The sequence below is a fragment of the Rhinoraja longicauda genome, chromosome 15 (assembly GCF_053455715.1).
Source record: "Rhinoraja longicauda isolate Sanriku21f chromosome 15, sRhiLon1.1, whole genome shotgun sequence".
Taxonomy (NCBI): Eukaryota; Metazoa; Chordata; class Chondrichthyes; order Rajiformes; family Arhynchobatidae; genus Rhinoraja; species Rhinoraja longicauda.
The window spans coordinates 10,151,672-10,178,751 of NC_135967.1; the positions used below are offsets into that span (position 1 = coordinate 10,151,672).

Consider the following 27,080-nt stretch of genomic DNA (forward strand, 5'->3'; position numbering starts at 1 on the left):
TAAACTAAACTAAAAAACGAAGGAGAAAAGGAGTGAAATGTAAAGCCGGAGGGACAGATATGGGGAATAGGGGGGTGGGGAAGGGGGGGGGGGGGGGGGGGAATAAAAGGGAAATAGGGACTCGGGGATGGGAGATGCGGGAAGACAGGAAGTGGGGAGTGTAATGGAGGTAGGCACAAGTGTGGCTTCTGTTTGTTCCATAATTGCTCTTGCAGGAAGTTGATTGCTCACTCTGCCCAGATCACACAGATTTCCGTGATTCATCCTCTTGTGTTTTTGAAGTATATTTCTTTTGAAGGGTGGTCTTTTGAGGTCTCTTGAGCAATGCTGGACTGAAACCTTTTTAGCAGCCATGCTGTGATCATTTCAGCAACAGTACACGATCATTGCAAACATTAACAGTAAACACTGCCTTATTTACTATACTTTTCGCAAACATCAAGCATCCAAAAGCACTTTACAATCAATGGGGAATTTGCCTTGTGAGCTACACATGTAATGTGGGAAAGACACCAGTGAATGCAGACACAGAATACTCCCACAAATAGCAAAGTGATGATGAGCAGATTATCTACCCCAGTGTGTGTGCTTGTTCTGCCCCAACCTACTCACCATCTTGATCATGGTCCTGAGATTCCCACCCCACTGTTGTCTTGGCTGATCCTGGAAATCCTAATTCCATCCATCAACACTTTCCCAAACGACTATTTCTTTATCAAAACGCACCGTGCTAGAGTAACACAGCAGTCAGGCAGTACCCCTGGAGGACATGGACAGATGATGTTTCAGATTGGGACCCTTCTTCAGACTTGATAGGTGAAGTTTCAGGTTGGGACCCTACTTCAGACTTTATAGGTGACATTTCAGATTGTGACCCTTCTTCAGACTCCATAGGTGACATTTCGGGTTGGGACCCTTCTTCAGACGTTTGGCCTTTCCTTTATAATGTCACGTTATGAAAGAAAGGCTTCAAACCTGTTAAACATTCCTTGGACAAAACACCATGCTGGAGGAACTCAACAGGTCAGGCAACATCTGTTGAGAACAAGGATAGGTGATGTTTCAGCATCTCCACAGATGCTGCCTAATCAAAGGTTCAAAGGTCAGTTTATTGTCACATGTACCAATCAAGGTGCAGTGAAATTCGATTTACCATACAGCCATACTAAAAAAAAGGCAACGAGACGCACAACTACATACAAGTTAACTACAATATCCACTACAGCGGATTCCCCCCATTCCTCACTGTGATGGAAGGCAATAAAGTCCAATTTTCTTCCTCTTTATTCTCCATCCGTCGGGGCGATCGAAGCTCCCACAGCCGGCGATCGAAGCCCCCGCGTCGGGGCGGTTGAAGCTCCTGCGGTTGGAGCTCCTGAAGTCGGTCTCTAACCAGGGACCGTAAGCTCCACGATTGTTGTCCACAGGCTCCCACGGTTGGAGCTCCGAGGTCGAACCCCAACAGGGATCGTGAGCTCCACGATGGTAAGTCCGCAGGCTCCCGCGATTGGAGCTTCCTGAAGTCGGTCTCCAGAAAAGGCCGCCAACTTCTCGATGTTAGGCCGCAGTGCGGAAGGAGATATGATATGGAAAAAAAACACATCTCCATCGAGGTAAGAGATTTAAAAAGTTTCCCCCAACCCCCTCCCCACCTCCCGCATAAAACAAGCTAAAGAACACATACATACATTTAACACATACCAAAAAAATAACAAAGAAGGAAGGGACAGACTGACTGTTGGCGAGGCAGCCATTGCTGGCACCACCTGGTGGACTATCTGCTGAGTTACTCCAACACTTCATGTTTTGTTCAAGGTTCCAGCATCTGCAGTTCTTTGTGTCTCTATCAAACATTCCCTGGACCTCATACGCAATAAAATTTGGCGTCAACTGTAGATTGAAAGAAACATTTAACAAAAATAGAAAATAGAAAATTCAGTAAATTGTCCAGTTGTGGTACAATGATTGCTCCTTCCATATTCCTTACAGTGATCAATCCTTGCCTTTGTTTAACAAAACTTGAAGGCAATGTTGCTTATGTCCAATTAGTTTTGCCACTGAAATTCCACTGAGATATTTTATGTCGTGCATTATAAATGTCCTGTAATATTTACCTGTTTGATTAACATCTTGTTGTGGATGTATTCAAACAAATTTGCTTCACCCAAAACATATTACAAAGCATTTAAAAAGTAAAAATTACATGATTGGAATAAGAATGGAGATTTGAAATTATCTGTGGGAAAGTATTATGTGCATGCATTTTGGTTTTATTGTTCGCTGATCAAGACAAGGATTATGAGTTTTTGAACAGTTTAATTAAGACGGAACTTATAAAACTTTGCATACATGCCAAGGAAGTACAACTTGTAGACTTGGATGCATAGAAGTGCTGCTGCCTCATGACCCTAGTTCAATCCTGACCTCCATTGCTTTCTGCAGAAAGTGTACACTTCCCCATCAACTTTGTTGTACAAGTTTGCTGATGATACAAAAGTGGGTGGTTTTGCAGATAGTGAAGATGGTTGTGAAAGATTGCAGCAGGATCTTGATCGGTTGGCCAGGTGGGCTGAGGAATGGTTGATGGAATTTAATACAGAGAAATGTGAGGTGTTGTATTTTGGAACGTCTAACATGAGCAAGATCTACACAAGTCCTAAACAGATCCTACTTAGGGCTTTGGGAAGTGTTGTAGAGCAGAGGGATTGTGGAGTGCAGGTACATATTTCTTTGATGAAGGCATTGCAGGTGGCTGGGGAGTTTGTACGTTCTCCCTGTGACCGCATGGGTTTTCTCCGGGTACTCTGTTTTCCTCCCACATTCCAAAGACATGCAAGTTTGTAGGTTAATTGGTTTCTATAAAATTGTCCCTATGTGTGTAGGATAGCAGGTGATCGTTGGTCAGCACGGACTCAGGGGGCAGAATGGCCTGTTTCCATGCTGTATCTCTAAATTATGCAAAACTGAACTAAACTAAACTAGACTAAATTAAATTAAACTACTTTATTTGGATTTAGTTTGTCCTTTCAAAAGAGCCTCTTGTACCATTACTCTTAAATCAGGTAAGAATTTTTAAAATTATATTCACATGAACTATAGGCATTAGTGGCATTTATTGTCTTGGGAGAGTTATGAATATTCATTCATTTGAACATGTAGTAAAGGTGTAAGTTGTTTCAAGGATACAATTGTATGAGGTTAGACACAACATGCTAGAGTAACTCAGTGCGACAGGCAGCATCTCTGGATAAAAGGAATGGGTGATGTTTCTTCAGTCTGAGGAAGGGTCTCGACTCGAAACGCCACCCACTCCTTCTATCCAGAGATGCTGCCTGACCCGCTGAGTTACTCCAGAGTATCATATTGTGCCTATCTTCAGTGTAAACCAGCATCTGCAGCTCCTTCATACCAGTTTTATGAGGTGTTTGAGCCAGTCTATAGTGCCAGGAATAGCTGGTGTATTGTGGTGATAATGCTTTCATACTTCGGATAAGCCACTGATTTGTTGTAGGTTTATGGTCATTTCTGGATGATCATAATGAGGAGTTTTTAATAAAATATCCCCCAGGCTATGCCTTGTGCAGATTCCGTTTACAGTTGCCCCAAGCAATAAACAATGAGTTCAGATTCAAATAGAATATTTCATAGAACATAGAATAAAATAGTACAGCACAGGAACAGGGCCTTCAGTCCGGAATGTCCGTGCAGAACATGCTGCCAAGTCAAACTAATCTCTGCCTGCATGTGATCCATATCCCTCCATTCTCTGCACGTCCACAAGCCCATCCAAAGGCCTCTCAATTACCAAGAGGAAAAACTAATGGAAAATACTAATGGGAAATTGAACATGTTTAACATGTAATACAAAATGTACCATGTTGGTAATGCTGGTTGAATCCAATTTGACAAGAATGCCGATGAAACAAGAAGGTAATTATTCTGCTATCCATTTTTGAACTATTCATTAATACATACTGATTATCTAGAACAAGAACGGGTATTCACAGAAAAGCCTCTATTAAATAAAGTTTATCCCATGAGAATTCAATAACTGTTGAGTACTGCAAAACCAAAATACTTTAGTTTTAATTTTTGAGATAAAGCATGGAGACAAGCCCATCGGCCCACCGAGTCCACGCCGACCATCAATCACCTGTTCACACTAGTTCTATGTTATTTAGATTTTTTTTTAATTTTGTTTTTTTTTAGATTTTTAGAGATACAGCGCGGAAACAGGCCCTTCGGCCCACCGAGTCCGTGCCGCCCAGCGATCCCTGCACATTAACACTATCCTACACACACTAGGGACAATTTATTTTTACATATTACCCAGTCAATTAACCTACATACCTGTACGTCTTTGGAGTGTGGGAGGAAACTGAAGATCTCGGAGAAAACCCACGCAGGTTACGGGGAGAACGTACAAACTTCGTACAGACGGCGCCCGTAGTCTGGATCGAACCTGAGTCTCCGGCACTGCATTCGCTGTAAGGCAGCAACTCTACCGCTGTGCCACCGTGTCACTTTCTCATCCACTCACTACACACTAGAGGCAATTTTACAAAGGACTATTAACCTACAGAACCCCACGCCTTTGGGATGTGAAAGGAAACTGGGTCATCTGGAGGAAATCCACATGATCCCCGAGAGAACTTGCAAACTCTACAAAGACAGTGCCTGACGTCAAGATCGAACGCGGGTCTTTGGTGCTGTGAAGCAGCAGCTCTACCCGCTGCACCACTCGCCTGCCATTTTGTTGGATAATTTTGTGGTTCTTAACAATTAACTTCTCTTCATTAATAATGATAGTTCATTCAGGATTAATTCCCCCGCCCCACACAAACCAAAGGTTAATTGCTGAATTTGAAACCACAGCACACACGATTGCTTGGGTTCTCCATTTCACAGAGTCCATGACTCTGAATGGCGATTAAGGAGCTAGAAACACACACTCAAAACCAGAGAGCTTTCTGTTCCTATGGAAACGCTCCACTGCAAGATGCATTGTCAGATTCCAGCAATAGGGTATGGTAAACAAAAAATTAAAAAAGATCTTCTTTACTGAATTTTCACACATGGTTTATCAAACAATATTTAATGGTAATTAATGTGAACTGTGTTGTGGGTGTTGGTAACTTTCTCCTATCATCTGCCCATCATGGGAAGTAAGGGAAAGTCTCTGTGGATTTCTTTCAACATGGAGGTGAGTAGATGTGCGTATTATGTTAGAAATAGTTATATGGAGAACAGTGCAGTATTTTGCTTTTGTAATTATCAGCTTTAAAACAAGCTTGATGGAGCATTGTCACAATTTGTGAAGCTAAGTTACCCAAGGTTAGCGGGAACACCAAATGTGTGCCATTGTTATCTTTTGGTGAATTCATAAAGTTATGATTATATTAACACAGAAGAAGCAGATTTCACACTTTGCATGAGAGGTTCCAGAATCTGGGGCAATGGGGTAGGGGTCTCTGGGCATTGTGGCATTGTGGCATTGGTAGGTAAAGGAGAGAGGGAGAGAGAGAGAGGGGGGAGGAGAGAGAGAGAGGGGGGGGAGAGAGAAGGGAGGGGAGAGAGAGAGAGAGAGAGAGAGAGAGAGAGAGGGAGAGAGAGAGAGAGAGAGAGAGAGAGAGAGAGAGAGAGAGAGAGAGAGAGAGAGAGAGAGAGAGAGAGAGAGAGGAAAAAGAGGGAGGAAGAGAGAGGGAGGAAGAGAGAGGGAGGAAGAGAGAGGGAGGAAGAGAGAGGGAGGAAGCGAGAGGGAGGAAGAGAGAGAGAGAGAGAGGAAGAGAGAGAGGGGGGAGAGAGAGAAGGGGGAGAGAGAGAGGGGGAGAGAGAGAGGGGGGGAGAGAGAGGGGGGAGAGAGAGAGGGGGAGAGAGAGAGGGAGAGAGGGAGAGAAGGGGAGGGAGGGAGAGATGGTAAGTATTCTGTCGGCTGGATAACATTTTATTGGGAGGTTTATCCGGATCACTTGTGGTGATGGCACAGCTTTGCAAGGCATCTTTTAGGCACTGTTTCCTGCCATTTTTGAATGCTGGCTTTATTCAATCCCATTTGGAAGGTGGAATCAGGGCATTTGGTACTGACTGTTCTCGCCACTTAGCAATTTCATTGTGCCTGGGCTGTCAGGATCATGTTCGACTCAGCTTCTACTGCCCATTACCACGACTTCACCAAAACTCCAGTGAACTAACTTGTTTATCTTGTAACCTGACAGCAGCACAGTGGTGCAGCGGTAGAGTGATTGCCTGACACCTAATCTTCAAACTGCTGTTGCAGAGAGGGTAGCAGCGAGATGAGCATGTTGTTAGGGCAGCACAGTGACGCAGCGGTAGAGTTGTTGCCTTACAGTGCTAGAGATCCAGATTCGATCCTGTCTACAGGTGCAGTCTGTGCGGAGTTTATACCTTCTCCCTGTGACCACATGTTTTTTCTCCGGGTGCTCCAGTTTCCTTCCACACTCCAAAGACATGCAGGTTTGTAGGTTAATTAGCTTCTGAAAATTGTTGAGTGATCGCTGTTGGCGTGGACCCAGTGAACTGAAGGGTCTGTTTCCATTATCTCTAAAAATACTGAAAAAAAGATAGAAAATGGTGAACTCAGGTTTTTATCTTGCATTGATTCCACATGCTCTTGCTTGGCATGCCTTAAAGTAACACTTCTTCACATGCCTTGTGCCTATCTATCAACCCCCCCACACCTACCTTTAGTGCTTTTCCCTCCCCTAATTGTGCCCATCATGATATGACCGGTGGTAAAGTGAGGAACTAATGCACTTGTTGGTTATTAAAATTGAAAGCGTTGGAAATACTCAGTCGGTCAGGCAGTGTCCAAAGAACCAGAACCAATGTTTCAGTTTGATGACATCTCATTAGAACTTAGTTAACTCTTTAGACTTTTGAGATACAGAGCGGAAACAGGCCCACCAAGGGCCCACAAGGTTATACTGATCACCCCGTACACTAGCACCATCCTACTCACTAGGGACAATGATAGCGGAGTCAGGGGGTATGGGGAGAGGGCAGGAATGGGGTACTGACTGTGGATGATCAGCCATGATCACATTCAAAGGTATTTATTCACAAAATGCTGGAGTAACTCAGCAGGTCAGGCAGCATCTCAGGAGAGAAGGAATGGGTGACATTTCGGGTCTGAAGAAGGGTCTTGACCCGAAACGTCACCCATTCCTTCTCTCCTGAGATGCTGCCTGACCTGCTGAGTTACTTCAGCATTTTGTGAATAAATACCTTCGATTTGTACCAGCATCTGCAGTTATTGTCTTATACTAGCCATGATCACATTGAATGGCGGTGCTGGCTCGAAGGGCCGAATGGCCTACTCCTGCACCTATTGCCTATTGTCTATTGCCTATTGCCTGTTGTAATTTACAATTTTAATTTGGAGGCTAATGTTTGACTTGCAAGTTCTGCCACAGTGATCACAAATGTACACTGAGAAGCTATCGTGCTGCTTGCTTCAGTCACATTTCTGTTGGCAATTACATAATTACTTCTGGCCATGGAAGTAGCAAAGCTGTCTCACATTCTCGTGAAGAGATAGTGTTGTGTAAAGAGAAAAGCCTTCATTAATAATCAGGTTGTACAGGGATCCTTGGGGAAGAGCGTTCAGAAGATGGCAGAATATTACATAGAGTTTGCAAATGTTACAGTTCACTATGACCTTGGATCAATAATGGAAGCTATTAAAGTAAGTAGGATGTGGGAACAAAAAGGTACGGTGATTGAAAGTGACTAGCATTTAAAGGAGTGATATATAATTTTCCAAAAATGTTTTTAAACTCAGGATAATGAATAAAAGAACACTAAGAAAGGAATAATTGGATTAGTTTTAATTTTAGTTTTAGAGATACAGCATTGAAACAGGCTCTTTGGCCCATCGAGTCCAAGCCTACCATCAACCACGTATTCATGTTGGTTCTATGCCATCCCATTTCCTCATCCACTCCTTGCACCTGAGAAGCAATTTTACAGAGGCCAATAAACCTACAAACTTGCACGTCTTTGGGATGTGGGAGGAAACCGGAGCACCTGAAGGAAACCCACGCAGTCACAGGGAGAATGTGCAAATTCCACAGGGAGAACATGATGCCAAGCTAAACCAATCCACTCTTCCTCCACATGTTCCATATTGCTCCATTCCCTGCATATCAATACACCTATCTAAAATCTTCTGAAACATCCCTAATGTATCTGCCTCTAGCACCACCCTCTATGTAAAAAAAACTTGGGATGTGGGAGGAAACCGGAGCACCAGTCACAGGGAGAACGTGCAAACTCCACATAGACAGCACCTGAGCTCAAGATTTGCCTCTGGCACTGCAAGGCAGCACCTCTACCAACTGTGCCACTGCACTGTCGTATCTTTTTCAAAAGAGAAAATTCAGCAGAAGCAGCAGGGATTTATGAAAGGAAAATCAGGTTTGACTAAATTTTTGGAGCTCTCTCAGGGTGTGGACAGGTACAATGATAGGAAAAGTTTAGAAGGATAGGGGCCAAATGCAAGCTGGTAGGACTAGCATAGATGAGCCCTCTTGGTTGGCATGGGCAAGTTGGACTGAAGGGCCTGTTTCCGTGCAGTATGACTGTTTCTTTGTGACTAATGGAACAGATATAGGGGTTCCAATGGGCTTTCAGAGGCTTTTATTAAGCTTCCTCACACATTGGGCTACAAATTTGGGGATACAAAATTGCAAAAGCACACAAAATTGCTGACATAATTTGAGAATGATTATCAGGCATTAATAAAGAATGGAAATGAGAGATATGTTCTCTGGTTGCAGGCTGTGACTAAGGGATCTCCACAGGGGGTCATAGTCATAGAGTCATACCGTATGGAAACAGGCCCTTCAGCCCACCGTATCCATGCTGACCAAGATCCACATCTAAAATAATCCCATTTGCCCACATTTGGTCCAGATCCCTCTAAATCTTTTTAATGTCTTTTAAATGCCATATTGTACCTGCCTGAACTACTTCCTCTGGCAATTCGATCCAGATACCAACCACCATTTGTGTGGAAAATGTTGCCCCTCAGGTTGCTTTTAAAACTTTCCCCTCTCACCTCTAGTTCATCAAATGGGTTGGTGCTAGGACCCACGCTGTTTGTGGTCTCTTTCAGTAATTTGACCAAATGGGCCAAATATCATGTTTCCAGGTTTACTGATGTTGCTAAACTAAGTGGGATTTTAAGTAGGGAGGAAAATCTGAAGGTTCTTCAAGGGGATGCTGACAAACTAACTGAATAATGCAATGTATTGTGGAAATGAGATGATTGTATCCACTTTGGTGTTTAAAGGAAAAAGAGAATATTTCTTAAATGGTAAGATATTGGAACCTACATATGGACCTAAGTATGAGCAGCACAGTAGTACAGGGGTAGAGTTGCTACCTTACAGCGCCAGAAGCCCGGGCTCAATCTTGACTTTGGGTACCCTCTGGCACAATTAACCTACAATCCTGGGAGTCTTTGGAATGTCCGAGGAAACTGGAGCACCCGGAAAAGGCCACGCGGTCACTGGGAAAATTTTCCCTGTGACCGCGTGGCCTTCTCCGGGTGCTCCAGTTTCCTCGCACATTCCAAAGACTCCCAGGATTGTAGGTTAATTGGCTCCCAGGATTCTAGGTTAATTCTATGTAGGTTAGAACTAGTGTACGGGATGATTATTAGTCGGCGCAGACTCGCTGGGCCAAAGGGCATGTTTCCACGCTGTATCTCTAAACTAAAACTAGACTAAGCTATACTTGTACGTGAGTCACTGAAGGCTAACCGGTAAACGAAACAAACGTTTAGGAAGGTAAATGATAAGTTCATCTTTATTGTAAAGGGATTTGGGTATTTTAGCAGATATGTCTTACTCCAGACATGTAGAATGAGCATGATTATGTGGTATTTAGACTTTAGAGACCAGCAAGAAAACAGGCCCTCTGGCCCACCAAGACTTGTAATCACCACTTACACCACACACCAGGGACAATTTACAATTTTTATTGAAGCCAATTAACCTATAAACCTGTACTTCGTTGGCGTGTGGGAGGAAACAGGAGCACCTGGAGAAAACCCACGCAGTCATGGAGAGAACATGTAAACTCCATAAAGACAGCACCCACAGCCAGGATCGAACCCGGGTCTCTGGCGCTGTAAGGCAGCAACTTCACCGCTGCGCCACCATGCAGTCTTGGTCTCTTCACCCCAAAAGGGATGTACTATTAACAGTGGGAGTGCACCGTGTTCACCAGACTGGTTCGAGAGACAAAAAGAGATTAGGAAAGTTGAAAGAATGAGAGGAGCTGTCATTGAAAAAATTATTTCGATGCACAACCGGCTAGGTGCAGAGGGATGTTCCCCCTGGCTTGTGGTGGGCGGGCAGGGAGGGGGTGATCTACAACCAGAGGCAATTTGGTTGTTGGTCATCATTCTGAATCCGGGATAGACTGGTTAGGACTCAGAGGAGCTGAGCTCGTCACAAGGGACGCGAGGAGCAAGGGCTGGCAGGAGGATGAACTGGGGTATTGCCTCCAGCGCCTTCAAGGTCGGCTGCAGGAGCATAAAGATGGCTGTATGAGGGGAGGGACGTCGGCTCGCGGGAGCTGCTCCAGTACATCCGGGCCACCCAGACTTTGAATAATGGCGTCAAAACATGGCGCCTGAATGTGTAATATATGCAGATGTGACAAATAAAGCACCATTGAACCATTGAGACGGAAGAAATCAATAGACAATAGACAATAGGTGCAGGAGGAGGCCATTCGGCCCTTCGACCCAGCACCACCATTCAATGTGATCATGGCTGATCATTCTCAATCAGTACCCCGTTCCTGCCTTCTCCCCATACCCCCTGACTCCGCTATCCTTAAGAGCTCTATCTAGCTCTCTCTTGAATGCATTCAGAGAATTGGCCTCCACTGCCTTCTGAGGCAGAGAATTCCACAGATTCACAACTCTTTGACTGAAAAAGGTTTTCCTCGTCTCAGTTTTAAATGGCCTACCCCTTATTCTGTTCATTCAAAGCGTGAATCTCTACGTCTGTACCAGGGATGGCTCTGGATTCTCAATCACTGCATTAATTCAAGGCAGAGATTGAAAAGCTTTGAGGTATTAAGGAAACCGATGAGGGTGGTGATGGAAAAATGGTGCTGAGGTAGAAGAACGTCAAGATTTTCAAGAATGAGGGAGCAGCTTAAAGGACGAGATGGCCTTTTCGGTTAGTGTCGTATTAAAGACTACACATACTACATGAAATCCCCTCAGAATTTGAGGTTAAACGGATTATGTGGATCACAGTTACAGGACTGACTGAAGTACTAATTAGAAAACTAATTATATTAGTGACATTAATTATATTACAGTGTATATTGGTTAAAATATTGAATTATTGTAAGACTAATTTCCTGTCCTTACATGCCTTTAGGTAATCTCTAAGATAGAGAGTGTATTTTGTTAAAGGAATAATACAATGAATAATGCCGTTCAATAGAGTTACTTTTTCATTGCAAAGACTGCAACAAATCTCCAATCTCATCCAGAGTGAACTATCTTTTCTGCTGGGCCAGAGAGGTTTGTGAGAGTGAAATTGCAACTATTGCTAATTTCCCACGGTATTTAGAACATTAAATTCAGAGGAAAAACTGTGAATAAAATGGGCAGCATGCATAGCTGTAATGATCACTAAACTGGAAGCTCTCTGTAAGGTATTTGTTGCAGTGAAAACATAAGCTCAAGTAGAAGCAGTTTCTCTGGCTGTATAGCTCCAATGTGGTTGATCCAGAACAAATTGCTGGTGATTTTTTATGCCATGGAACCTGGAGCTCTTGACCTATCTCCGTTTCAGCCCCGTGGCTGCTGACCGGCGCATGTACACCACCTTGCTTCCTGAAGTCAATAACTAGCTCCTTCATCCTATTGACATTGAGGGAGAGGTTTTGTTACTAAGCTCTCTATCTCATACCTTTACTCCAGCTCATCATTGTTCAAAATCCGGCCGATTATGGTGGTGTCATTGTGAACTTGTAAGTGGAGTTGGAGCAGAATTTGGTCGCACAGTCATGAGTATATAGGGAATGAAGTGAGGGGCTGACAATGCATCTTTGCGGGGTAGTGGTGTTAAGAATTATTGTGCAGAATGTTTTGTCGTCTATCCTCACTGATTGAGATCGATGGGTCAGAAAGTCAAGGATCCAGTTTGCAGATAGGCTTTGCCGAATCCTAGGTCCAAGAATTTGGAGATGAGTTTGGTTGGGATTATGATACTGAAGGCAGTGCTAGGGTCAATAAATAGGAATCTGATGTAGGTGGCCTTGTTGTCTAGGGATGAGTCATAGAATCAACAGACCCAGATGCCCAACTTGCCCACACCAACCAACATGGCCCATCTACACTAGTCCAACCTACCTGCATTTGGCCCATATCCCTCTAAATCTACCCTGTCCATGTACCTGTTTAAATGTTTCTTAAACATTATAATAGTACCTGCCTCAACTACCATCTCTGGCAGCTCGTTCCATATACTCACCACCCTTTGTGTAAAATAGTTACCCCACAGGTTCCTATGAAATCTTTCTCCCCTCACCTTAAACCTAAGTCCTCTGGTTCTGGATTCCCCTACTCTGAGCGATAGACTTGTGCATTTACCTGATCTATTCCTCTCCTGACTTTGAACACTTATATAAGATAACCCCTCCTGCACTCAGCTTGACAACATCTTTCCTATAACACAGTGCCAAAAACTGAACACAATGCTTTAAATGCGGCCTCACCAACGTCTTATACATCTGCAACATGACCCCCCCTCCCCCCCAACTTTTATACTCTGTACTCTGACTGATGAAGGCCAAAGTGCCGAAAGATAGAGTGTGGAAACAGGCCCTTCGGCCCACTGAGTCCACGCCGACCATTGATAACCCTTTCACACTAGTTCTATGTTATCCCAATTTCGCATTCCACACACTAGGGACAATTTACAGAGGCCGATTAACCTAAAAACCTGCACGTCTCTGAAATGTGGGAGGAAACCAGCAATCCCCGTACACTAACACTATCCTACACACTGGGGACAATTTACAATTTTTATCAAAGCCAATTAACCTACAAACCTGTACGTCTTTGGAGTGTGGGAGGAAACCGGAGCACCCGGAGAAAACCCACGCTGTCACAGGGAGAACGTACAAACTCCGCACAGACAGCACCCGCAGTCAGGATCAAACACGGGTCTCTGGCGCTGTGAGGCAGTAACTCTACTGCTGCACCACCGTGCCACCACCAATTCTACATTCATTCTAATCGGCAATACATTTCTATGTTATTAATTGTTAAGAAATTATAGGTTTAGGAAACTATTTCCCCCCCCCCAGAGAAACTCTTATTGTGCTTTCATTGTACACTGCAATTCATCAAACTGAGCATAATGGATTTGTGTGATTCATATTCGTATTTTCACCTAGATTCTGTAAGTGGGTGGGAATAGGCGTGGTGGGTGGTGTTTATATACCGTAAATGCTGATGGCAAAATATAAATGCAAAAATCCAGGTCTTGCAAATCGGTGACCCACTTCAAGGACAGGTACTTTGAAGGTGTCATTGTGCAGCGATTGTTTGTTCCAATTTGCCTGATAGTTCTGAAATTCTAAATTCCTCCCGCAGTAACATGCTGATAATCTTTGTGCAGAGGAACCTTGCTAGACCAGATCATAAAACGCAGGAAAGAAATTGATAAGTGAAGCAGGAAATTCTTAAAATTATAAGAAAGATGAGTAGGTTGTAATATGTCTAACCCAAGAGCTATAGGGATGGCGCAATGGCACAACGGTAGAGTTGCTGCCTCACAGCACCAGAGACCCAGGTTTGATTCTAACTACGGGCGCTGTCTGTGCAGAGTTTGTATGTTCTCCCTGTGACTGCGTGGGTTTTCTCCGGGTGCTCCATTTTCCTCCCACATTCCAAAGACATGCAAGTTTGTAGGTCAATTGTCAATTTGTGTAAATTGCCCCCAGTGTGTAGGATAGAACAAGTGTACTAGTTGCACGGGTGCGGAAACAGTGGGCCAAAGACCCTGTTTCCATGCTCTATCACTAAATGCCTCAACGCGCTAGAGACCTGGGTTTGATTCTGACCATGGGTGCTCACTGTACAGTTTGTACATTCTCCCTGTGACCACACGTGTTTTCTCCGGTTGCTCCGGTTTCCTCCCATATTCCAAAAACACGCATGTTTGTAGGTTATTTGGCAAATTCTGTACATATCCTCTATTGTGCAGGATACAAAGGTGGGATAGCATAGAACTAGTGTGAATGGGTAATCGATGGTCGGAGTGGACTCAATGAGCAGAAGGGCCTGTTTCCACATCTAAACTAAAACTAAACCTATGGGAAAAGCATGATGAGAAAGGTTGGCAACAGTAAAGGGAACTTAAAGACGAAAGGCTGCAGAGACATTGATCAATGGTGAATTGTTTCAAAGGTATAAAATCCACCTGTAACAAGAAATATAGGAGTCCTTTATTTCATCCATTTGTAGAATAAGGGGTAGGCCATTTAGGACTGAGATGAGGAACAACCTTTTCAGCCAGAGAGTTGTGAATCTATGGAATTCTCTGCCACAGAAGGCAGTGGAGGCCAATTCACTGGATGTTTTCAAGAGAGAGTTAGATGCAGCTCTTAGGGCTAACAGAAGCAAGGGATATGGGGAAAAAGCAAGAACGGGGTACTGATTTTGGATGATTAGCCATGATCATATTGAATGATCAAAAGGCCGAGTGGCCTACTCCTGCACCTATTTTCTAGGTTTCTATGTAAGGTAAATGGAAGAATTGTCCTCTAGTAAAAGGAAACAGGTTAAAGACAAAACTTTGGGAGTAAAACAAAGATGAAAGGCTGCAGAGACATTGATCAATGGTCAATTGTTTCAGAGGTGTAAAATCTACATGTAACTATTATGTTGTGAGAATATAAAAATGCTGTGGGTGCTGCGAATCTTTGAAGTGCTTTGGGTTCTCTTAGAGAGTTTCCCAGCGCGTATTGTTGAGGCGAAGAACAAAACTATCCATGCCTTCAATAAACTGACTTGTTGAAAAACTCACCACTACTCTGCACGATATCATTTGCATCTGTTCTAATCCGAGCTGTAATTAAAAGAATAACTGGGTCCCACGTGAAACCAGATTCATGGTACAATTTAAACATAACGTTCCCTCCAACAGTAAGACAGCTAGAACGTTAACCTTTGTTACAAGAAGGTGAGTAGAGGAGTAAAGAGGTCATCTTGCAAATGTACAGGGCACAGGGGGACCATCAATCCAGCTTTCTCCATCCCCACCACAATCAGTCTGAAGTAGGATCAAGACCCGAAATGTCACCTATCCATGTTCTCCAGAAATGCTGCCTTACCTGCCGAGTTACTCCAGCATTTTGTGTCTTTTTTTTGTATAAACCAGCATCTGCTGCTCCTTGTATCTCAATCCAACGCCTCCCATTGCAGAATCCCAATCTGAAACGTCGACTATCCTTCTGCCTCTACGCATTCTGCCAGACCCGCTGAGTTCCTCCAGCATTTTGGCTTTATGCTCAGTCCAACAACATTGTATGCCATTTTGCCTTGGAGTCAACAAGGCAAAGATTCCTTGCATGCAGTGGGTGGCCTCTGAGGCGAGATCGAGTAGGATATGCAAACCTTTTTTTATTTCCAAAACAAACAAATTCTGAGTTAAACCTCCTTAATTATTACGTTAAATGTTATCAAACTAATTAGGATAGCTTTATGTAGAAACAAGGAACTGCAGATACTGGTATGCAAAAAAAAGACACAGAGTGCTGGACTAACTCAGCGGGTTAGGCAGCACATCTGGAGAACATGGATTGGTGATATTTCATGTTGGGACTCCTTTTCAGACAGGTATGAAAAAGGGTTTGAAGAAGGATCCCGATCTGAAACGTCACCTATCCACGTTCTCCAGAGATGCTGCCTGACCCGTTGAGTTACTCCAGCACTCTATGCCTTTGCTGGGATAGTCTTATATTTAACATATACACCAAGGCTTCCAGGTGGAGCATCTCACAGGTAATTTATTGCCACATTTTTAAAGATTTTTTTTAGATTTAGAGATACAGCGCAGAAACAGGCCCTTCAGCCCACCGGGTCCGTGCCGCCCAGTGATCCCCGCACACTAACACTCTCCTACACCCACTAGGGACAATTTTAATTTTTTTTACACATTTGCCCAGCCAATTAACCTACAAACCTGCACGTCTTTGGAGTGTGGGAGGAAACCGAAGATCTCGGAGAAAACCCACACAGGTCACGGGGAGAACGTACAAACTCCGTACAGACAGCACACGTAGTCAGGATCGAACCTGAGTCTCCGGCGCTGCATTCGCTGTAAGGCAGCAACTCTACCTCTGCGCCACCGCACCGGCCACTGCACATGTACCCACTGTGACATCGTCCTCTCCCTCGGATGCCGCTGTGATCCCCATCACTGGCTAACAGGCCCGGAGAGGCCAACCCCAGCATCAGTGGTAACGGTCGGGTCCAATTAGCAGATATTGGTTGGCCACTTGAACCTTGTCAGCCTACTCCTTATAAAACCCAGGCATTCCAGCCAGAATGGAGAAGCCCCTCGCACTCCGGTCCACATTTATCCCTCAACCTACACTGATAGAATAGATTGTCTGCCCCTCATCACGAAAGAGACAGAAATAGGTCAATGGGACTCCTGAGACCACTCCACCAATGAGTAAGATCACAAATCATTTTGGGCCAAAGGGCCTGGACCTGTGCTGTAGTGTTTTATGTTCTAGGCAGGAGTATTTATAGTGGAGAATAAGGAAATGGCAGAGGAAATAGTCAATTGCTTTATATCAGTCTCCATAGAAATATCTACCAGATTTATTCAACAATTGCAGGTCCTACAAAAAAGAAGATCGAAGGAAGCATGTATTTTTTTAAAAGAAAGTATTTGAGGTTAGTAACTCCAAGATCCTATGTTTTGAACGAGCTGGCTTTAGAGATAGTTAATGTGCTGATTATCAGCTTTTGGGATTAGAGTCATAGAGTCATAGAGTGATACAGCGTGGAAACAGGCCCTTCGGCCTAACTTGCCCACACCGGCCAACATGTCCCACCTGCACTAGTGTCATCTGCCTGCTTTTGGTCCATATCCCTCCAAACTTGTCCTATCCATGTACCTGTCTAACTGTTTCTTAAACGTAGGGATAGTCCCAGCCTCAACTACCTCCTCTGGCAGCTTGTTCCAGACATCCACCACCCTTTGTGTGAAAAAGTTACCCCTCAAATTCCTATTAAATCTTTTCCCATTCACCTTGAACCTATGTCCTCTGGTCCTCGATTCCCCTACTCTGGGCAAGAGATTCTGTGCATCTACCTGATTTATTCCTCCCGTGATTTTATGCACCTCTATAAGATCAACCCTCATCCTCCTGTGCTCCAAGGAATAGAGACCCAGCCTACTCAACCTCTCCCTGTAGCTCACACCCTCTAGTCCTGGCAACATCCTCGTATATTTTCTCTGAACCCTTTCAAGCTTGACAATATATTTCCTATAACATGGTGCCCAGAACTGAACACAATTATATGGATTCTTGATTAATTCCTGTAAATTAAAGTGTATATGTATAAACTCACTATCTAAGAAAAAAAGAGAAATAAATCAGGGATCTATGGATCAGTTAACAGAGCATAAAAACAGAAAATGTTGGAAAGAGTATTAAAAGTCAAGGGTGTTTAACTGTTGTATGAACTGGAACGGGAAGAATGAATTTCTTCCTTGCTACAGCTGTACAGGCACATTTACGTAACAACACAACAAATAAAAACACCTTAAAATTTCAGTTATTCTAGGTAACCCAGACCACAATAGTGCAAGCCAAAGTGTGTAAAGCAAGGCCATAGCAGTTTGGTGCCAAGGTTGGGTTGTGGTTAGGGCTGTGCAGGATGGTTCAGGAACCTAGGAATAAGTTGTTCTTGAACCTGGAGGTCATGGTTCTCAAGTTCCTGAACCATCTTCCTGATGGTAGCAGCAAGATGAGAGCGTGCCAAGGTGATGGGGGTCTGATGATATTAGCTGCCTTTTTTGAGGCTGTGCCTCCTGTAGACCCCTTCAAGGGTGGGGAGGCTGATATCTGGCCAATGTCCCAACTTCCTACAACCTCTTATTTTAGACTTTGCTAAAAGAGGCCCTTTGGCCTACCAAATCTATGTCGACCAACGATCACCCCGTACACTAGCACTATGCTACACGAGGGACAAATTGTAATCTACAAGCCTGTACATCTTTGGAGTGTGGGAGGAAACCGAAGCACCCGGCAAGAACCCATGCGGTCACAGGGAGAACGTACAAACTCCGCACAGACAGCACCCATAGTCAGGATTGAACCCATGTCTGGCACTGTAAGGCAGCAAGTCTACTGCTGCACCACTGTGCCGCCATTTGATTCTCAAAATGACACTCAGCAGGTCATGCATCATTTGAATAGAGTGAAACAGAGCTAACATTAATTGCTGCAATCTTTGAACTGAGCAGAGAAAAATTACAAATTCACATCTCAGTGCTTGCAAGTGGGAGGCAAAGCTCAGACACTGGTTCAAAGTAACCTCAGTGAACTAATCCCATTCAGACGGCTTTCCATTGGGAATCTCTGTGTAGTTACAAGAGCAACTGCAAATGGCTGTTTACTTACTTTGCCAATTAGAGAGCAGTCAAAAACTACGTGAATGCTTACACAGGTGCTCAAACACAGTGCAACAGTATAATGTGGATAAATGTGAGGTTATCCACTTTGGTGGCAAGAACAGGAAAGCAGACTATTACCTGAATGGTGGCCGATTAGGAGAAGGGGAGATGCAACGAGACCTGGGTGTCGTGGTACACTAGTCATTGAAAGTAGGCATGCAGGTGCAGCAGGCAGTGAAGAAAGCAAATGGTATCTTGGCATTCATAGCGAGGGGATTTGAGTATAGGAGCAGGGAGGTTCTGCTGCAGTTGTACAGGGCATTGGTGAGACCACACCTGGAGTATTGCGTACAGTTTTGGTCTCCTAATCTGAGGAGAGACATTCTTGCCATAGAGGGAGTACAGAGAAGGTTCACCAGAATGATTCCTGGGATGGCAGGACTTTCATATGAAGAAAGACTGGATAGACTCGGCTTGTACTCGCTGGAATTTAGAAGATTGAGGGGGGATCTTATAGAAACTTACAAAATTCTTAAGGGGTTGGACAGGCTAGATGCAGGAAGATTGTTCCCAATGTTGGGGAAGTCCAGAACAAGGGGTCACAGTTTAAGGATAAGGGGAAGTCTTTTAGGACCGAGATGCGAAAGTTTTATTTCACACAGAGAGTGGTGAATCTGTGGAATTCTCTGCCACAGAAGGTAGTTGAGGCCAGTTCATTGGGTATATTTAAGAGGGAGTTAGATGTGGCCCTTGTGGCTAAAGGGATCAGGGGGTATGGAGAGAAGGCAGGTACGGGATACTGAGTTGGATGATCAGCCATGATCATATTGAATGGCGGCGCGTATAGGCTCGAAGGGCCGAATGGCCTACTCCTGCACCTTATTTTCTATGTTTCTATGTTTCTAACAGAATATCTTGCAAACCCTCCTCTGTTGTCAGAGCCAGGCCTCACGCAGATTGGCGGAAAAGCGCTTAATATTTTGCTTGGGTAGCTTAACCCAACGGCATAAACGTTGAATTTTTCAACTTGAAATAACTAATTTTAAATCCTCCACCATAGTCGTTTAACCAGTTCCACGGTTCACCACATTGTATCCCACTTGAAATCACACTATCCCCAGCCAACAATGGGCTTACCAGGTCTTGAGGTCATTTGTTGCTGACCCTGATTAGTCCTGGTCTTTTCTCATCTCCAGCTCTTCTCACCACTCCACCCCCCTCCCCCCCCCCCCCCCCCCCCCCAAACCCACCCCCTTTACTTTCAGTCTGAAGAAGGGTCCCAACCCGAAAGGTCACCTATCCATGTTCTCCAGAGATGCTGCCTGACCCGCTGAGTTACTCCAACACGTTGTGTCTATCTTTGGTATAAACCAACATCTGCAGTTCCCTTTTATTACATTCAAGTTGCAGTCTGAAGAAGGGTCCCGACCCGCTAAGTTACTCCAGCACTTTGTGTCGGCTGTGTTGATAAATTGTCCCTCGCTGCTATGAGCAAATACTCTTCCGCTGAAATGGAGCCAATTGACACCATGCATAGTGGTATAATCTCCCCCTGCTTCTCCGAGGCCCTTGAACCTCAACTATGGAACTGCAGCATACGTCTTCTTAACGGTTTAAAATAAAATAATTATTTCCTCTTGACAACAGCGTAACCACAGTTGTGGTTCGTTTCTCCGAGAGATGGGAAACGAAATTACTGAAGGGGGAAACCACTTGGTATGTTAATTTTCTGCACTAAGAGTGAAATAGTGATAATTACATTACTGACTACATAAGTAATAATGCAAATTTACTCTGAATGCTTTCTTCTATGAGAAGCTCTTGCACAAAAGCTGGCTCCTCATCGCTGTCTGGGTGAGTGATTTTGTTAATCAAGCTCTCGTTTTATATATTTGTCAGTGCAGCTCTGTGCCTGTGTGTGTTTTAGAGTTATATTGTTAAAGACTGTAAATATAACTCTGCTTATAAATGTGTTAGCTGTCTACATATGTCTAACTTTTGATCTATATAATGCTGTTATACCAAAGGTTATGTTCTTCCTTATGAATAAGTCTATTACTCCAGCATCAGGCTTTTGTTTTCATTAGTGCTTTATTTGTTTTGAGACCTGATTGGGTTTCGAACAATAAATGACCACAAAATAGTTCTGCCTTGTGCCAGTGAATGAATTTTACTGTGTATTTCTTGAAATCTTTTGGTAAACTTGAACTATAACATTAATTTCAATCCACAATAAAACAATGTTTATTATGGGTGTATAATTTATTCCTTGCTAAAATGCTAGTTTACTTTAGTTTAGAGATACAGCGCGGAAACAGGTCCTAAGGCCCACTAAGTCCATGCGGATCAATGATCACACTGTAGGGACATACGGATTAGCGGGGGAGTCTCGAACCCTCGGTTGGGCTAACGAGTCACGAGATGCGGCAGTGCGAGGTATAGTTGTGTCTGGCGACCAGCTGGAGAGATGAGATTAGATTGTATTGGCTAGTTAAGTAGTGTGTGTCCAAAGTAAGCAGTGGCAGTTTGTTACGGTTACCTGCGAATAAAGACCTTTGAACAATAACGCTCGTTTTGGACTCACTACATTGGTGACCCGAACGCGAAGAACACGCAGAATGTCGCAATTGGGAGCGAGCGCGGGCGAGGTTCACCTACCGCTGTTCTGGGCCCATCAGCCGCACCTGTGGTTTGTACAGGCGGTGTCGCAGTTCCATATTAAAAAGGTGGAGAGCGAACTGGAGAAGTTCCACCACCTGGTGAGCTGTCTGCAGGCGGAGGTGGCGGTGAGGGTCAGTCAATATCTGACCAGTCCACCCTAAACAGAGCAGTACGTGGGGCTCAAGAGGCTCCTACTGAAGAAATTCGGCTGGAGCCAGAACCAGCGGGCTCTGAGGCTGCTCCATCTACCAGCGCTGGGGCAGCGGCTGCCGTCCGAGTTGATGACGGAAATGCTGACCTTGGTGGGCGACCATCAGCCGTGCATGATGTTCGAGGCGGCATTTCGAGAGAAGCTACCCCAGGACGTCAGGCTGGTGTTGGCCGACGTCTCGTTTGACGACCCGGAAACGTTCGCCGAGAAAGCCGACGTGCTCGTCAGGGAGCGGCACACCCGGGACGACTCGGCCAATCGTGTCTTGAGGCCCAGCGGCAGTCGGGGGAGCGGCCGGGAGAGCGACGGCTCGGCCGCTATTTCGCAGTCTGCCAGGCAAGAGGGGGCTGCAGAACATGTTTATTGGTCGCGGGCACAACCAACACGGCAGAATAAAAGCGGCTGGTGTTTCTTCCATCGGCGGTGGGGCAGTGATGCCCGAAGTTGCAGAGCCCCGTGTACGTTTCCGGGAAATGCCTGGGCCGATCGAACGTAGAGGCAGTTTCGATTGGCCGTAATTGCCGCCTCTACGTGACGGACCAAGAGACCGGGATCGTGTTTCTGGTGGATACGGGAGCGGTTGTGAGTATTGTGCCCCCCTACGGCTGTGAAGTTCAAGCGGGGGGGAAGGGGCCGCCCCTTATTGCAGTGAACGGTAGCGCCATCCGCACTTACGGTAAGAGGACTATGTCCCTGTCCTTTGGGTCTAGGACCTACCGTTGGAATTTCATCGTGGCGGATGTGGGCCAGGCCATTTTGAATGCAGACTTCCTATGGGCGTTTTCGTTGGTCGTAGACGTCCACGGTAGCGGCCTGCAGCCCTCGGCCGACGAACGGCCCCGAAGTACGGGACCTGCGGCCCCTCCAAGCGCCGCCCCACCCAGTTCAGCGATCCAGACCATCAGTTCGATGCGGTCCTAGCGGATTTCCCGCAGCTCCTCGTTCAGCGGTTCGATGCACCTTCCGAGAAGCATGGAGTGGTGCATTTCATTCCAACCGAGGACCCACCGGTTTTTGCCCGGGCATGGCGCCTCCCACCCGAAAAGCTGGCCATGGCTCGAGAGGAGTTCTTGAGCTTGGAGAGGCTGGGAATTGTGCGGCCTTCAAGTAGTCCGTGGGCCTCACCCTTGCACATGGTTTCCAAAGCATCTGGGGGGTGGAGACCATGTGGGGATTTCCGACAACTTAACGCGGCAACACGGCCGGACCGCTACCCGATTCCGCACATACAGGACTTCTCAGCTAGCCTGGAGGGGGCTACAATTTTTTCAAAGATCGATCTGGTGCGGGGGTATCATCAGATCCCGGTCCATCCGCCGGACATCCCAAAGACGGCTAACATTACTCCGTTCGGATTGTTTGAGTGGTTGCGCATGCCTTTCGGCCTTAAAAACGCAGCTCAGGCATTTCAGCGTCTCATGGACCATGTGGGTCGAGGTTTGCCGTTCGTGTTTATTTATCTCGATGACATTTTGATTGCCAGCCGTACGGTCCAGGAGCACTTAGTCCACCTCCGCACTATATTCCAGAGGCTGCAGGACCACGGCCTGATTCTGCACCCGGACAAATGCCAATTCGGCCTGTCGGTGGTAGATTTTTTGGATCACCGGGTTACATCGGCCGGAGCCACCCCTTTGCCAGCTAAGGTGGAGGCGGTCCGCTCTTTTCCACGTCCTACTACCATCAAGGGATTGCAGGAATTCGTAGGCATGGTGAACTTTTATCACCGGTTCGTGCCTGCAGCAGCTCGGGTCATGCGCCCCCTTTTTCTATGCCTCGCGGGTAACCCCGCAGAGTTGGTATGGTCCGCATCTGCAGAGACGGCTTTTGTCGCGGTCAAACAGGCCCTCGCCAATGCCACCATGCTGGTGCACCCGCGCTCCTCCGCCCCCACGGCGCTGACGGTGGACGCCTCAGACGTGGCGGTGGGTGGGGTTTTGGAGCAGCAGGTCGAAGGTCAATGGCAGCCCCTGGCGTTTTTCAGCCGGCAGCTCTCGCGAGCCGAGCTCAAATATAGTGCTTTTGATAGGGAGCTCCTGGCCCTCTATTTAGCAGTCCGCCACTTCCGCTATTTTTTGGAAGGCCGTTCTTTCGTGGCCTACACGGATCACAAACCTCTGACATTCGCTTTTGCTAAGGTTTCTGATCCGTGGTCGGCTCGCCAGCAGCGGCACCTCACCCTAATTTCGGAGTTTACCACCGATGTCCGTCATATTGCGGGTAGGCTTAATACTGTTGCTGATGCCCTGTCCCGGCCGGCCATTCCCTCCGTTGCCGTGGTAGGCGGACAGGTGGATTTCCAGGAGCTAGCGGAGGCGCAGCGCCTGGAAAAAACGGCCGAGGTGTACGCCTCCACAGCCTCGGGACTGCGTTTGGAGCAGGTGACGTATGGCCCCACAGGTACCAAGTTGTGGTGTGACGTTTCCCTTTCACGCCCTCGCCCGATGGTGCCTGCCGCCCTGCGGCGTGAGGGTTTTGAGGCCATTCACGGCCTGGCACATCCGTCCATCAGGGCGACTTCGGCCATGGTGGCCGCCCGGTTTGTCTGGCACGGCCTGCGGAAGCAGGTGGCGGCCTGGGCACGGGCCTGTATTCCATGCCAAACCTCCAAAGTTCATCGCCATGTCCAGCCCCCATACCAGAGTTTCGAGATTCCCCCAGTCCGTTTTTTCCACATCCATGTGGATTTGGTGGGTCCATTGCCTTATTCCAGGGGTTATACTCATCTCCTGACGGTGGTGGATCAGTTTACACGTTGGCCGGAGGAGCTCCTATTGTCGGACACCTCGGCGGCCTCCTGTGCACGGGCCCTGGCGTTGCATTGGGTGGCCCGTTTCGGCGTACCGGCCATCATGACCACAGATCGGGGAGCCCAGTTCACCTCCTCCCTCTGGGCCGCGCTGGCACAGCTGTATGGGTCTCGTTTACAGCAGACCACCGCCTACCGTCCCCAATCTAACGGGATGGTTGAGCGTTTCCATCGGCAGCTTAAGGCGTCCCTCTGTGCCCGACTGACCGGCCACGATTGGGCTGACCAGCTGCCTTGGGTCCTCCTCGGCATTCGTACGGCCCCAAAGGCCGAGCTAGGCACATCCTCGGCCGAGCTCGTCTACGGTTCACCCCTGCGGGTACCAGGTGACATCCTCCCTTCCGCCCCCGCTTTGCCACCACCCGTTACGTCGGTGTTGGGTTCCCTCCGGGCATGGGTGGGTTCTCTGGCTCCAGTCCCGACCTCCTGGCACGGAAGCACGGCGGTCCACGTCCCGTCGGACTTGCGGGACTGTGATTTCGTGTTCCTGCGGAAAGATTCCCACCGCCCCCCTCTTCAGCCGGTTTATCAGGGCCCATTTCAGGTACTTAAGAGAGGGGCTGTCACTTTTACCTTACAGGTGGGTAATCGCCAGGAGCTCGTTTCAGTATCCCGGTTCAAGCCGGCCCATTTGGACCAGGACCTCCCTGTGTCGGTGGCCCAGCCGCCGCGCAGGGGCCAGCCTATGGCCGCCCCCCTGGTGCCGCCAGCGGCGCCTTGTTTGCCACCCCTCAGCCCCCCGCCGCCTATGGTTGGGCCCGGGCCCCCGTTCCCGATCAAGCGCTCTCCGTCGCCTACGCCCTCCGCTTCCGGGGCCCCTCCATCGCCTCCGGCGGCGGCGACCTCCCCGCCTCCCATCACATTGGCGGTATCGGTTTCCCCCCTCCGTACGCGTTCCGGGAGGGAGGTCCGGGCACCCGTGGGGTATGGTTTCGAGGGTTCTGGGGGGGGGTCATGTAGGGACATACGGATTAGCTGGCAGTTTGTTACGGTTACCTGCGAATAAAGACCTTTGAACAATAATGCTCGTTTTGGACTCACTACAACACTAACACTATCCTACACACCAGGGACAATTTATAATTTTAATGAAGCCAATTAATCGACAAATCTGTACGTCTTTGGAGTGTGGGAGGAAATCGGAACACCTGGAGAAAATCCGCGCGGTCATAGGGAGAACGTGCAAACTCCTTACAGACAGCAACCATAGTCAGGATTGAACCCGAGTCTGTAAGGCAGAAACTCTACCGCTGCACCTCCATGCCACCTTGTGCCACTGTGCCACTTGGTTCAATTAAGAGGTTACGTTGCGTAATTTCACGAGCATCACAATTTGCAATGAAGCATAACATGGTACTGCGGGAGGTGTTACTGTTTGGAGATAAATCAACAGGTTGTAAACTAGGTCATTGTCATTACCAACACTCCAGATCCATTCTGGAGTTGACAGTTCATATCTGGGGCACCGCCGGAGGTGTTCCAAAGAAACAGGTTGTATTTTCACTTTCTCTGAGTGCAGCTAGTGGTTTATAGTACAGTTAACATTCACTATTACGGACCTCTATATAACGGATTTTGGTTATAGCTGACCGAGCCGTTGGATAATGATGGGCATACTTTATGGATCGGTGACATTTCGGGTCGGGACTGTCGACCAGTGGCACTAACGTCTGTGGTGATGAAGTGCTTTGAGAGGCTGGTTATGGTGGATAGCAACTCCTACCACAACAAGAACCTCAACCCACTACAATTTGCCTACCATCACAACAGGGCAACGGAGGATGCAATCTCACTGGCTCTCCAATCCGCACTGGACCACTTGAACAATAAAAATACTTACATCAGGCTGCTGTTTCTAGACGACATCTCAGCATTCAATACCATCATCCCCTCAAAGGTGGTTACCCGTCCACACCCGGGTGGTCTTGGAGAGGGACTATGTGCTGTCCACAGGTACCCTGTGAGATCTCTGGGGACCGTTAGGCATGTTGGATGCATCCTGGATAGGGATTGTAATATATTCCTGGATAGGGATTGTAATATAGTTGTATAATAGTTTCATTTGGTATATTTGTTTGTATTGTATTCTGGTGGTGGGTTCTGTTTTGTTTTATTGCATTGCAAATATTATTTTTAAATAATTAAATATTTTTTTGATATTAAAAAAATATTTATTTTTTAAGCTGGTTACCAGCCTGCCACTGTTGTGGGCCGGAGGAGTCTGTGTACCACGTGTACATGGAGTGTGTGAGGTTGCAGCCCCTGTTCCAATATCTAAAGGGGCTGCTCCTTGCCTTCTGGCTGCACTTCTCACCCACCACCATCCTCATCTTTGTACACCAAGTCCGTAGGAGAGACGTCAGGGGCCGAGGATGTCCTGGTTGGGTTGCTCTTGGGCCTGGCCATGCTGGCCATCCGCGAGTCACGGCTCCAGGCGGAAGAGGGCTCTGCCCGAGACAGCTGCCTGCCCCTTTTCCGGGGTTACTTCTGTGCTCGGAGGGGTTTTAGAGAGGAGCTACGCGATTGTAACATAGTTGTATCGTAGTCCATTTAGTATATTTGTTTGTCTTGTATTATAGTGGTGGGCTCTGTTTTGTTTTATTGTATTGTAAATATTTTTAATAATTGAATACATTTTTTGATGAAAACAACAAAAACAAAGCTGGTTACCAAGCTCACGGAACTGGGTCTCTGCGCATCC

General features: G+C 46.5%; 1 protein-coding gene across 1 annotated transcript in view; it reads left to right on the forward strand.

The window, feature by feature from the left end:
- Positions 1-5,158: 5,158 nt before the first annotated feature.
- Positions 5,159-27,080, forward strand: part of LOC144600343 (circadian locomoter output cycles protein kaput-like) — a 140,718-nt gene continuing 118,796 nt past the window's right edge. The window contains exon 1 of the mRNA XM_078411919.1: positions 5,159-5,203. The gene's annotated coding sequence lies outside the window, so the exon portion shown is untranslated. The remainder of the gene's footprint in view (positions 5,204-27,080) is intronic.